Genomic DNA, 10,629 nt, shown 5'->3' with positions numbered 1-10,629 from the left:
GGGGATAAAGTGTTATAAGTACAGGTGCTGTCTGTTTGGTGTCCGTGGGGGTCAGGATAACAGACAGTGTCAGTGGGGGTCCCGGGCCTTGTTGATGAGGCCAGCTGCAGTCGGGAAAAAACTGTTCTTGTGTCGTGAGGTTTTGGTCCTGATGGGCCGCAGCCTCCTGCCGGAGGGGAGTGTTTGAAAGAGTTTGTGTCCAGGGTGGGAGGGGTCGGCCACAATCTTTTCTGCCCGCCTCAGGGCCCTGGAGGTGTGCAGGTCCTGGAGGGATGGCAGATTGCAGCCAATCACCCTCTCAGCAGCGCGAATGATACGCTGCAGTCTGCCCTTGTCCTTGGCAGTGGCAGCAGCGTACCAGATGGTGATGGAGGAGGTGAGGATGGACTCAATGATGGCAGTGTAGAAGTGCACCATCATTGTCATTGGCAGGTTGAACTTCTTCAGCTGCCGCAGGAAGTACATCCTCTGCTGAGCCTTCTTGGTGAGGGAGCTGATGTTCAGCTCCCACTTGAGGTCCTGGGTGATGATGGTGCCCAGGAAGCAGAAGGACTCCACAGTGTCGACTGGGGAGTCACACAGGGTGATGGGGGCGGGCGGGGCTGCGTTCCTTCTGAAGTCCACAACCATCTCCACTGTCTTTAGGGCGTTGAGCTCCAGGTTGTTTTGGCTGCACCAGGACACCAGATGTTCAGTCTCTCTCCTGTAGGCGGACTCATCCCCACCAGAGATGAGTCCAATGAGAGTGGTGTCGTCTGAAAACTTCAGGAGCTTGACTGACTGATGACTGGAGGTGCAGCTATTAGTATACAGGGAGAAGAGTAGAGGAGAAAGGACGCAGCCTTGAGGGGAGCCGGTGCTGATGGTCCGGGAGTCGGAGACGTGTTTCCCCAGCTTCACGTGCTGCTTCCTGTCAGACAGGAAGTCGGTGATCCACCTGCAGGTGCAGTCAGGCACGTGCAGCTGGGAGAGCTTGTCCTGTAGCAGAGCCGGGATGATGGTATCAGTATTAAACAGATGCATACGGTGGCGTATGCAAACATCTTTATCCTTGATGATTACTCTGGTGAAGTTATCATGTACATGTGTCAGACTTACATTGCACACTTTACTGTTGGTTTCTGCCATTTCGCACAAGGAGTGTTTATCTTTAGCATATCATCTCCTTAAGTTTTAGTTCATTCCATTTCAATTGTAGGGTATCCATCAAATTTGAAATAGCTAATCCGGTTCCTGTAGTTCCTAGAACACCATCCAGGAACCCAAGCAGTTTTCGTCTGGTAGGTGTGGGGGTTGGGCTGTCGCTCTGGAAGTTGGCAGCCACCATGTCATGGTATTTCAGGAATGCTGTTGTCATGAGGTCCTTGTACTGGGTCACGCTCTCCCCCTTGCAGTGCTCATCCAGATCTGGAGACCATGCTGTCAAGTTCACCAGGACTGGAATATGGACCCATTGGACATTGTTGATCAGGGCGCCCTGGTGTGGTCTTGCAATTATACCAGACAGAGGTGCTGGGCGCTGCTCTGGGCACTCTTGTGTCATCGCCATCACCGGTAGCATTATTGTCAAGAGGACCTCCCACATATGTATGCCAGATTTCTGAAATAAAGAGAAAAGAAACAAAAAATAGTTATAACCCCCCCCCCCCCCCCCCCCCCCCCTTTTTGTCTGTGTCTGCAAAGCGTTCAATAAACTCGCGACAAAATCCCACAATCCCCAAGAATGACCGCAGAGCAGTAACACCGGACACCGGAACAGGTAGTCTCTTGATTATGTCTACTTTTGTGTGGGTCAGGCCCCTTGACTTAATTTGATACCCAAGTATGTGACTTCAGATCTGAGGAGCTGTGCTTTTTCCGGATTTAATTTAAGTCCTGCATTTTCAAGTAGCCCGAGTAATTCTGCCAGTAAGGTTATGTGTTCTTCTCTGGTAGCAGTCTGCAAGAGCAAATCATCAACATACTGAATAAGGCATTCAGGTTTGGAGAAAGCTGTTAACACCTGGGCTAGACACTGATGGAAGAGTGTGGGTGAACTAGAAAAACCTTGAGGCAAAACATTCCATGTGTATTGTGTGTTTTTAAATTTGAATGCAAATTTGTACTGGCAGTCTGGATGCAATGGTATTGACCAAAATCCATTAGAAATGTGTAATGCTGAATAATAATTTGCTTCAGATATCAGGGATGCTAGTACTTCTGGTGTTGAAGCTACTACTGGAGCACAGGTAGGGGTGCATTTATTAAGTTCTCTGTAATCAACACAAAGCCTCCAGGAATTGTCTGGTTTCCGAACTGGCCAAATGGGAGCCATTGCTGGTGAGAGACAGGGTCGTATGACGTCCTGTTGCAAAAAAGACTCAATCGTAGATTGAATATAAGGGTTTGCTTCCTCTGGGTACTTATATTGGCGGAGTGGCGGAGGATCACAGCCTTGTATATTCACCTCCATGACTTCACGATCTATTCGCCTACAATCATGTTTACTTTTAGCGAAAACACCTCTATGTTTTGCTAACACTTCCTCCAAACCTGCATCGTTAACTCTCAACAATGTATGTAAGTCATATTCCTCCGACTTCTTAATGGCATGCACTGCATGAACAACGGAAATCTCCACAAACTCATCTTTAGACTCAGTATTGCGCCAAATGCAATTGTTGCCATAATCTATAATTTAACCACGCTTTTTCATGATGTCTGAACCTAAAATGTTGCGACCATCTCCTGTTGCACTAAGCCAAGCTTTGTCTTTAAACCTCTCTTTGCCAATTTCAAAGGTAGGGTTATCTGATTGGGAAGCCAGAGACATAGTACCATCAAAGCCTTCTATTGTGATAGTCCTATTACTGTGACTAGGGGTTGCATTAGAATGAATTATGGACAAAGAAGCAGCACTATCCACTAACTAATTATCGCATTGGCCTCCAACAGCGATCTGTGTAATTGGTCTACCCCATCTATCACGTGACAAAGGTGCCACGTGCAGCACGGAGGCCTGACACCCCTATGCTGAGTGTGAAGTGGTGTTGCTTGTCATCTTAGAAATAGCTGCCTGCAAATCAACATTCTCTGCATTCAGTTTTGTTATTGCTGACTGTATACCACTGAGTGTCTGGCTCAAACTTGAGTGATTAGGACCCTTACTGTGAAAAGATTTGCATTCCTTAGCTATGTGTCCTTCCTTTCCACATGCATAACAAACAAACTTTCCATCCAAATTATAGGGTACTGGCCTCTCCCCTCTTTGCTGCTTAATGTCATCTGGCACATATCCTTCATTTCTCCATGACACAGACCTATGTGAACTATTATTATGAGGCCTTCCTCCAACTGCAGCTACTGGATGTCTCTTCTTATTCGCCAACCTGTTGTTTTTGGAGTTGTAAAGTTGAGTCATTTTTGTAACTATTTCTGTGTATGGGGTATGGGAGTCTATGTGAAGTGTTAAGGCATCTCGGGTGTATGTGTCACTCTGTGCAATCAATGTAGACTTGAAAATAGGGTCTTGTTGGGTTAAATGTGGCATACCACTATAGTCAGAGAAAGCTTCCCATAATCTAGAAGCATATGCTGCTGGGTGTTCTCCCTGTTGCATTTCTACTTCCCTAATTCTTTCCCAATCTATCTCTCGAGTTCCCAGGACCTCTAGTAGTGCCTTCTTCCTGCTAGCTTTGTCTGCATTTTTGTTCTGTATATCAGTAGAAAGCGCTCTAGCTAAGGCGTGTGGAAGGCATGCAATTAGTGTGACACAAGCATCAGCATCAGTAAGTCTGTGTAGATCTACCGCACGTTCTAGTGATGCAATGAATTCGAGCGGGTCTCTCTTAGAAGGCTCAAAGTAACCAATGTTCTTGATTAGGGATTCAATGTCACCAGGTGAGAGAGGCCTAAGTGTAGTAGTTGTACTTGTGCGTTCCCTCTGCCCCCCCCTCCCCAGGCTGAATAGTAGTGGTTGAATGTACAGGGGCCATAGGAAACTTAACTGTGTACTCCGAATAGCTATCCCAATTATCCCATGCAGGTTTCCCCCCAAAATTGTTGGTTTTATCATCCTCATTGTCTAATTCAGCCACTAATCCCTCAGGAAGGGGTACCCCTACCGCTGCTATGTGTCCTTGCATGATATCTACTGCTCTCTTGTATATTCCTTCCCGGTCTGAATTGCTAGTGTGAGTTCCGGGAGTCAGATTGGTACATTTAATAATCAAGTAATCATACGCCGCTTGTGCACGATTCAAGTCATTGACTGTTTTTTCTAGTGACGACATAAGATTCTGATTATTGTTTTCTAGCTGTGCAACCTCCTGCCTCAGCTTTATTTGAATCTCCATGTTTAGCGTGGCATTCACTTCATAATTTTTAAGAGTAACTGCCTTCTCTGTTACTTGCTGTTGAAGAGTATGGTTTTCTATCTCTACAGCGTCTAATCTCTTTTTAGTCATTTTGTAAGATGCCAGAATCGCTTGCAATGCTGTGGCAATCTTCCCTTTCTTATTTTTAGGTAATTTCGAATAGTTTTCAAACTGAGACGATGCCCACTCGTAAGGCGCGTCTTGGGTTTTCTATCCCTTCAAGCACACTGCTTTTGCCATGTTTAGCAATGTACCTAACCACAAGGTCTTCCATCCTCTAATTTATAGTTAGCTATCACACAATACACGAACAATATTGCTAAACCAGCGTTACCGACTCGGAAACTCTTTCTCTCCTTCTCCCCATCGGACACACAGGTCCCTGCCCGCATCTCCACTTGCCTGAGGGACATACAGAGCTGGATGGACAATCACCACCTGAAGCTCAACCCGGGAAAGACGGAGCTAATCTTTATTCCTGCTCTAACCTCTCCCCTCCTCGACTTTTCCATTTCCTTAGGGGACACCGTAGTGACATCATCACCCTGCGCCAAGAATCTCGGAGTGATGATGGACAACAGGCTGTCCCTCTCCAACAACATTGCAGCAGTAACCCGGGCATGCAGATTTTTCCTATACAACATCCGCAGAATCCGCCCCTTTCTCACCACCTACTCAACCCAGCTCCTGGTCCAAGCAATGGTTCTATCCCGCCTGGACTACTGCAACTCTCTTCTGGCTGGACTACCGGCATCTGCCACCAGACCCCTGCAGCTCATTCAGAATGCTGCGGCTCGTCTGGTCTTCAACCTCCCCAGACACTCCCACGTAACTCCCCTGCTCACTACCCTCCACTGGCTGCCTGTTATAGCTCGCATCAAATTCAAAACATTGGTCCTAGCATACCAGGCAGTCAAGGGATCAGCCCCAGCATACCTTCACAAGATATTCAAACCCTACATGCCAGCCAGATCCCTCCGTTCTGCTACCTCAGGACGCCTAGCACCTCCCCCTCTTCGCACCTGCACTTCCAGAACACGTCTCCTGTCTGTTCTGGCCCCACGATGGTGGAATGACCTCCCTGTGGAGGTCAGAACAGCTGAGACCCAGATCACCTTCAAGCAACGACTGAAGACTCACCTCTTCAGGTTGCACCTCTCCCCACCCCTCCCTACCTCCCTGTAGTCTCTAATTGACTATGTAAGCTTAGATATGGCTAGGCCAGTAATGCTTGCCAGTTCAGTGTCATCAATTAAAATAGTTAGCTCAGAGAGTTGGAGTGAACACATTGCTTGGGCTGACTGACACCAACTTGTTAATCAGGAGAAGACTTCATTAGTAGTTTGTGGGCATATTTCATACGGGTATTCCATTACATTTACATTTTAAGCAGTCTCCTCAGCTGTGCAGGGGAGCCCTGTTTAGTAATCTAGCAGCACTCAAATTGAGGCTTACATTTACTGTACTGACTTGGATAAATATCAGTAAACTAGATTTATTTACTGAAGGGGGTTGCTGAGTGGGCCATCCCGTTAAGATCCTGTTCTAGTGCATGGATGAGCCCCGCGGTCTGGTATTGAATCTGGACTGTGCCAGTGCCCACTGTGACCAGCTGGGCGAAAGGAGGGTTTCAGTTGGCCAGGATAACTGCCTCTCAGTATTCTGCGCAGGGAGTATTTGAAAGGTATTCAGCTCCAAAGCACACTTAACTTCAAACATTCCACAGTGCTACTGGCAATATCATTTGACATTATTTTCATTATTTGAATTACCTTATTTTGTGACTTTTGGATTTGCATTTCTTATCTGCAATGCCTTTCTGACTTTTTAAAGAAGAGGCACTGATAGGTGTAGAGTGCCACCTAGTGTCAGTTTTAATTAAATTAATTCATTCCTAGAGCCAGAATTCGTGTGCTAGTACCATTAATCGGTGCTGCATTACTATTTTTTGAATTGTGCAGTTCTGCTTCTTACAGCTCCTGCCTTACCTAGCTGGGGACTGGACCTATTCATTAGCACATGTTCAGGTTTTTTTTTCTCACTGATTGATGTGGAAGCATAATCATCTTTTGTAAATGTACCATCTATTCACTCCACTACTCCTGAGGTGCGTTCAAATTCAGCGAACAAGGCTAACGTTTGCAAACTATTTCAAACTGTTTTCCCGTTAGCTTTGTGTTGTGTTCGCCACGAACTTTCGCCTCTGTTCGCTGAATTTGAACACACCACTGTTCAAGGTAATTTCAGTGGTCCCGAGCGAGCTTTTTCAGGCATCATCATCATGCTAGCTCAGCCTGATGTTCCCGCGCCCTATGTTCCTTCAGAAATAATCAATAAACAGTACTCGCTAGAGCCCGCCTCCCAACTTTGATGGGTGAAAGTGACGGTTTTAATTTCAAGCCTTATTCCATGTCGCACGTAGCGTCATTGAAATAAATAAATAAATACGTACATTTCGTGCCATATTTAATTATTTATGCTCACTTTTCATGATGTATAGACATAATAATGTGTTGGTAGTGACAGTAGGTAGTTTTCTTCTTTTTCAACGGGAGGCATTGAATTATCGTGAGAATGATTATAAAAAACTAATGCGTTACGAAAAACACGTCCTTCGAGCCGGATTCGAACCAGCGACCTAAGGATGACTTCAAACAGTCCTCTACAGTCCTCCGCTCTACCAACTGAGCTATCGAAGGGACGAGCGTACGTTTGTGATTATGCAAAGAATACTCAAGTAAGTAATTGATCGACGGGTTACACTTCTAACTAGAGATATTCAGGTTAATTTTTGTCTCTCTCGCGTTTTACGTGCTTGTCGTGAAAAGGTCCGTTGATAAGGTATAAAATCTAATGCATGTGTATAAGGGATTTTTCAAACATTTGTCAAAATACGCTTTACAATGGATCTGGTCAAATAGCGCGGCAGCACAGCCACCATCAGCATCAACGACGTATGTATCGTTTTGGGAACAAATCAATGCACTTTGTTTCTAATGATTAGAATACAGTCTAAAATTGGGTCCGTAGTTTTGCCCACTACGAGTATAACATAAGTCGCGCACATGAACACGTCAAATGTCGTAGTCTTCACTTATATTGTCACGTAGTTTGAAGCAGAGACGACCAGCCCCAGTGGCCTAATGGATAAGGCACTGGCCTCCTAAGCCAGGGATTGTGGGTTCGAGTCCCATCTGGGGTGAGCCACTTTTGTCACAGTTTGCATTGAAAAGATTCCACTGAAATTTCCCTATAAGTTCTAGTGTTACTATAGCTACGGGTTCATTTTCACAATTGCAGGCAGATGACCCGTTTGTACACATAGGCTCACAGGCAACCAAAAAGTAGTAACAAAGTTACTGTAGGTCAATTACAGTTACATAGTGAGTGAACATAGGTCAATTACTATGACCCAAAAAGTTTTCCTATCATTGGCTCCATGATGTAATGGTTAGCACTCTGAATCCAGCGATCAGAGTTCAAATCTCAGTGGAACCTGACTTTTCCTATTCTTCCCTGGTTAAGAAATAACGCGTAGTTCTTATCTTAAGAAATGAAACATTTGCTATCGTTCACACCACTGAACAAAAAATGTATACTGTATTGCACAAACTGAAAGTTGCCGTGATTCGTCCCAAGTTCTAAAGTCCCCGAGTTTCTTACTATTTGCACATAACAGTTCTCACCAGGATCGGCAAGGTTGACATAACCAAAAGGAGTCTATCCTTGAAAATTATTAGACACTAAAGTGACACATTTATAATGGACTTGACTGATGTCAAACCAGTATGCCCCAGAATACCAGTACCAATACCAGCACCAATTTCTAAAACTATGTTAATAGGCATCTAAAGAAAACTGAACTGGCAGTTTTGGGACTGATGTCACCCAGTCATCCTTAAAAATCTGATTATGTATTGGCAGTTGTTCTTCAGTCTATTACCCCATTATTTTGCAGGAGTTCAAATTGATTTTTTTTTTTTGCCATGGGGTCAAGAAATAATTTCCCCACTTTTAGTGGCTTTTGTTTTTTTAATTTCCTCTGGAAAATGTCCACAGTACGTGCAATTGGAGAGTAAATAGCACCATACAAAGTCAAGGTCATTTTAGTAAAGCATCATTTCATGATGTTTTCAATCACAAAGATTAGCCGTCATCATTTGAAGGAATTTCTTGACGACCTTTTCACATACTAGTCTTAATCCATCAACAAAATATAATTATAACCCTTGCTGTCTTTTATGATGTAAATTTGAGGATAATTTATTTTTGTAAATTATTTTACAAGGGTAGCATTTATGTATATTTTAATTACTGGAAATAGCGATGTACTGCAACTCAAACATTTCATATTCCAGTGATGTCTGACAAAAATGTAACAGATACTGGTTACTTGCTATTCTATTTTTTTTTAAATGTTTATTATAAATTAATTTTTGTTCTAAAACATTTGCAAATCTAATATAGAAATGCACTTGAATAAAATATTAAAGAAAAACTAAAAACACAAATGGGTCCATTTAATTTGGGGGGCCACCACACAGAAGGCAGATATTTCACTCAGTGTGCATAAGAGATTTACACGCTGGTTTGTCACAACTGTTCACAAAGCGCAAAAAAAAAAAAAGTTTTTTTTTTTTTTTTTTTTTAAAAAGACAACCCGAGACCTGGGTTTCCAGTCAGAACACTTTAATGTTGACACAGGTAAATAGCTTGTCCAGAACTATCACGGTCAGAGCAATCTCCAGGCGTCACAGAGAAGCACACGAACAAGCAGAAACAAATAATGAACTGTCAACAGAAATAATGAATTATTATAATGGAGAATGGGAGTATAAAAAGGGGCGGGCGGGGGGTGGGGGGGTGGGGGGGGCGGGGGGGTTACACAGCTGCAAGTCTTAGGAGGACTGACTGGTCCCTGTCCTCAGCAGGCACTGGCCTGGATGTACAGTCCAGGAAAAGGAAAGTAAACTGGAAAGTAAAGGAGAAGGGAGGGCCCCAACTGACAGTTCCACGGGGAACAATGAAGCAGCTCCGGCCAGCTGAACCAATCACCTTTAGTTCACCAATCTTCCAATCAGGCACTGGCAAATGAATGGTCCCCCAGCAAGACCAACTGGATCCAAACTGCAGATGCCCCCATACATACATACATACATACATACATTTACTAAATGTGTCCAAGTAATGTGATCAAGGGACAGCCGAGCAACTTCTTCTTCATTGAACAAGAAGAAAATTATCAGTGACGGCCAAATATCCACCCACAGTTCACACATCTGCGTTTTTTAACTGGAAATGTTAGAATGTGAGGGACGCAGACATTTATGATGACCGTCACTCGCAGGGCTGAAGCAGCTGATCTCGAGCAGTCATTTCCGTTAATTCAAATAAGTCCTAACTGGTGATAGGTTAGGATTCCGACACACGCCTGCTTGGATTTGAGTAAGCACGCCTACTCAAACTGATCAGTCAGTTCTGCAAGCATCAGCAAACTAAAACTTCGCTTAATAAACAAGATTGAATTTTCTTTTGGAATGTTGCAGGGCAGAAAGCCATTAATTGGGACGCACTACTAATTTGTGACTGTAATCAAGTGAATCACCGTGGTAGTCTACAGCAGCAGATGGCGATTTAGTCAGTATACATTCTCCAGTACCAAGCAGGTCTCCTTACCCAAAATAACAGAGGCTGAGGGGCCTTAATACCACCAGGGAGGGCGGGCGGGCGGGCGGGCGGGCGGGGGGGGGGGGGGATGGGGAGGGGGGGGCACACATGCACATTTAAGGCAAAAATGAACATTACATTATCACCTGTTTTTACAACAGGGGTCACCGCTAAGGCCACAAAGCTGCAGGAAACGAACCACCGGGACAAATAAATCGCTACTGACCAATCGTCTGGCTCGGCTGAAAGTGACATACGGGCTCCTCTCCGGTTCGCAAGGGGGGGGGGGGGGGGGGGGGGGCGGTCGTGTTCAGGAAACGGCAGAGGCCGAGCGGTCCTCTCCCAGCCAGAGAGAGCTGCACGGGGAGACGAAGGGCCTCAGCCCGGCACCTCCGACAGGCTCCGACAGAACTCACAGACATCAGCCGGCACACCGACTGACCTCGCCGCCAGCAACAGTCTTTCCCAAAACCCCAAAAGGAACTGCGTAGCTGCGTAAAGACCTTTCAACCCCTTGCGCTTCCACACTGATCTCCAACTCCTGTCTACGTCTGTCCCCGTTTCGACCGCTCGGGAGGGGGGGGGGGGGTAAGGCGGAAGGAGCTCG

General features: G+C 45.2%; 2 non-coding genes across 2 annotated transcripts; one reads left to right on the top strand and one right to left on the bottom strand.

Annotated features, from left to right (window-relative positions):
* Window positions 1-6,965: 6,965 nt before the first annotated feature.
* On the bottom strand, window positions 6,966-7,054 carry trnay-gua. The gene is given in 2 exon segments: window positions 6,966-7,001; window positions 7,018-7,054. It is a non-coding gene; the product is annotated as a tRNA-Tyr (tRNA).
* Window positions 7,055-7,484: 430 nt separating this feature from the next.
* Window positions 7,485-7,557, top strand: trnar-ccu. The gene has a single exon. It is a non-coding gene; the product is annotated as a tRNA-Arg (tRNA).
* The last annotated feature ends 3,072 nt before the right edge of the window (window positions 7,558-10,629 follow it).

Source organism: Anguilla anguilla, chromosome 2, assembly GCF_013347855.1.
Source record: "Anguilla anguilla isolate fAngAng1 chromosome 2, fAngAng1.pri, whole genome shotgun sequence".
NCBI lineage: Eukaryota > Metazoa > Chordata > Actinopteri > Anguilliformes > Anguillidae > Anguilla > Anguilla anguilla.
This window is presented reverse-complemented; position numbering and strand designations above follow the sequence as displayed.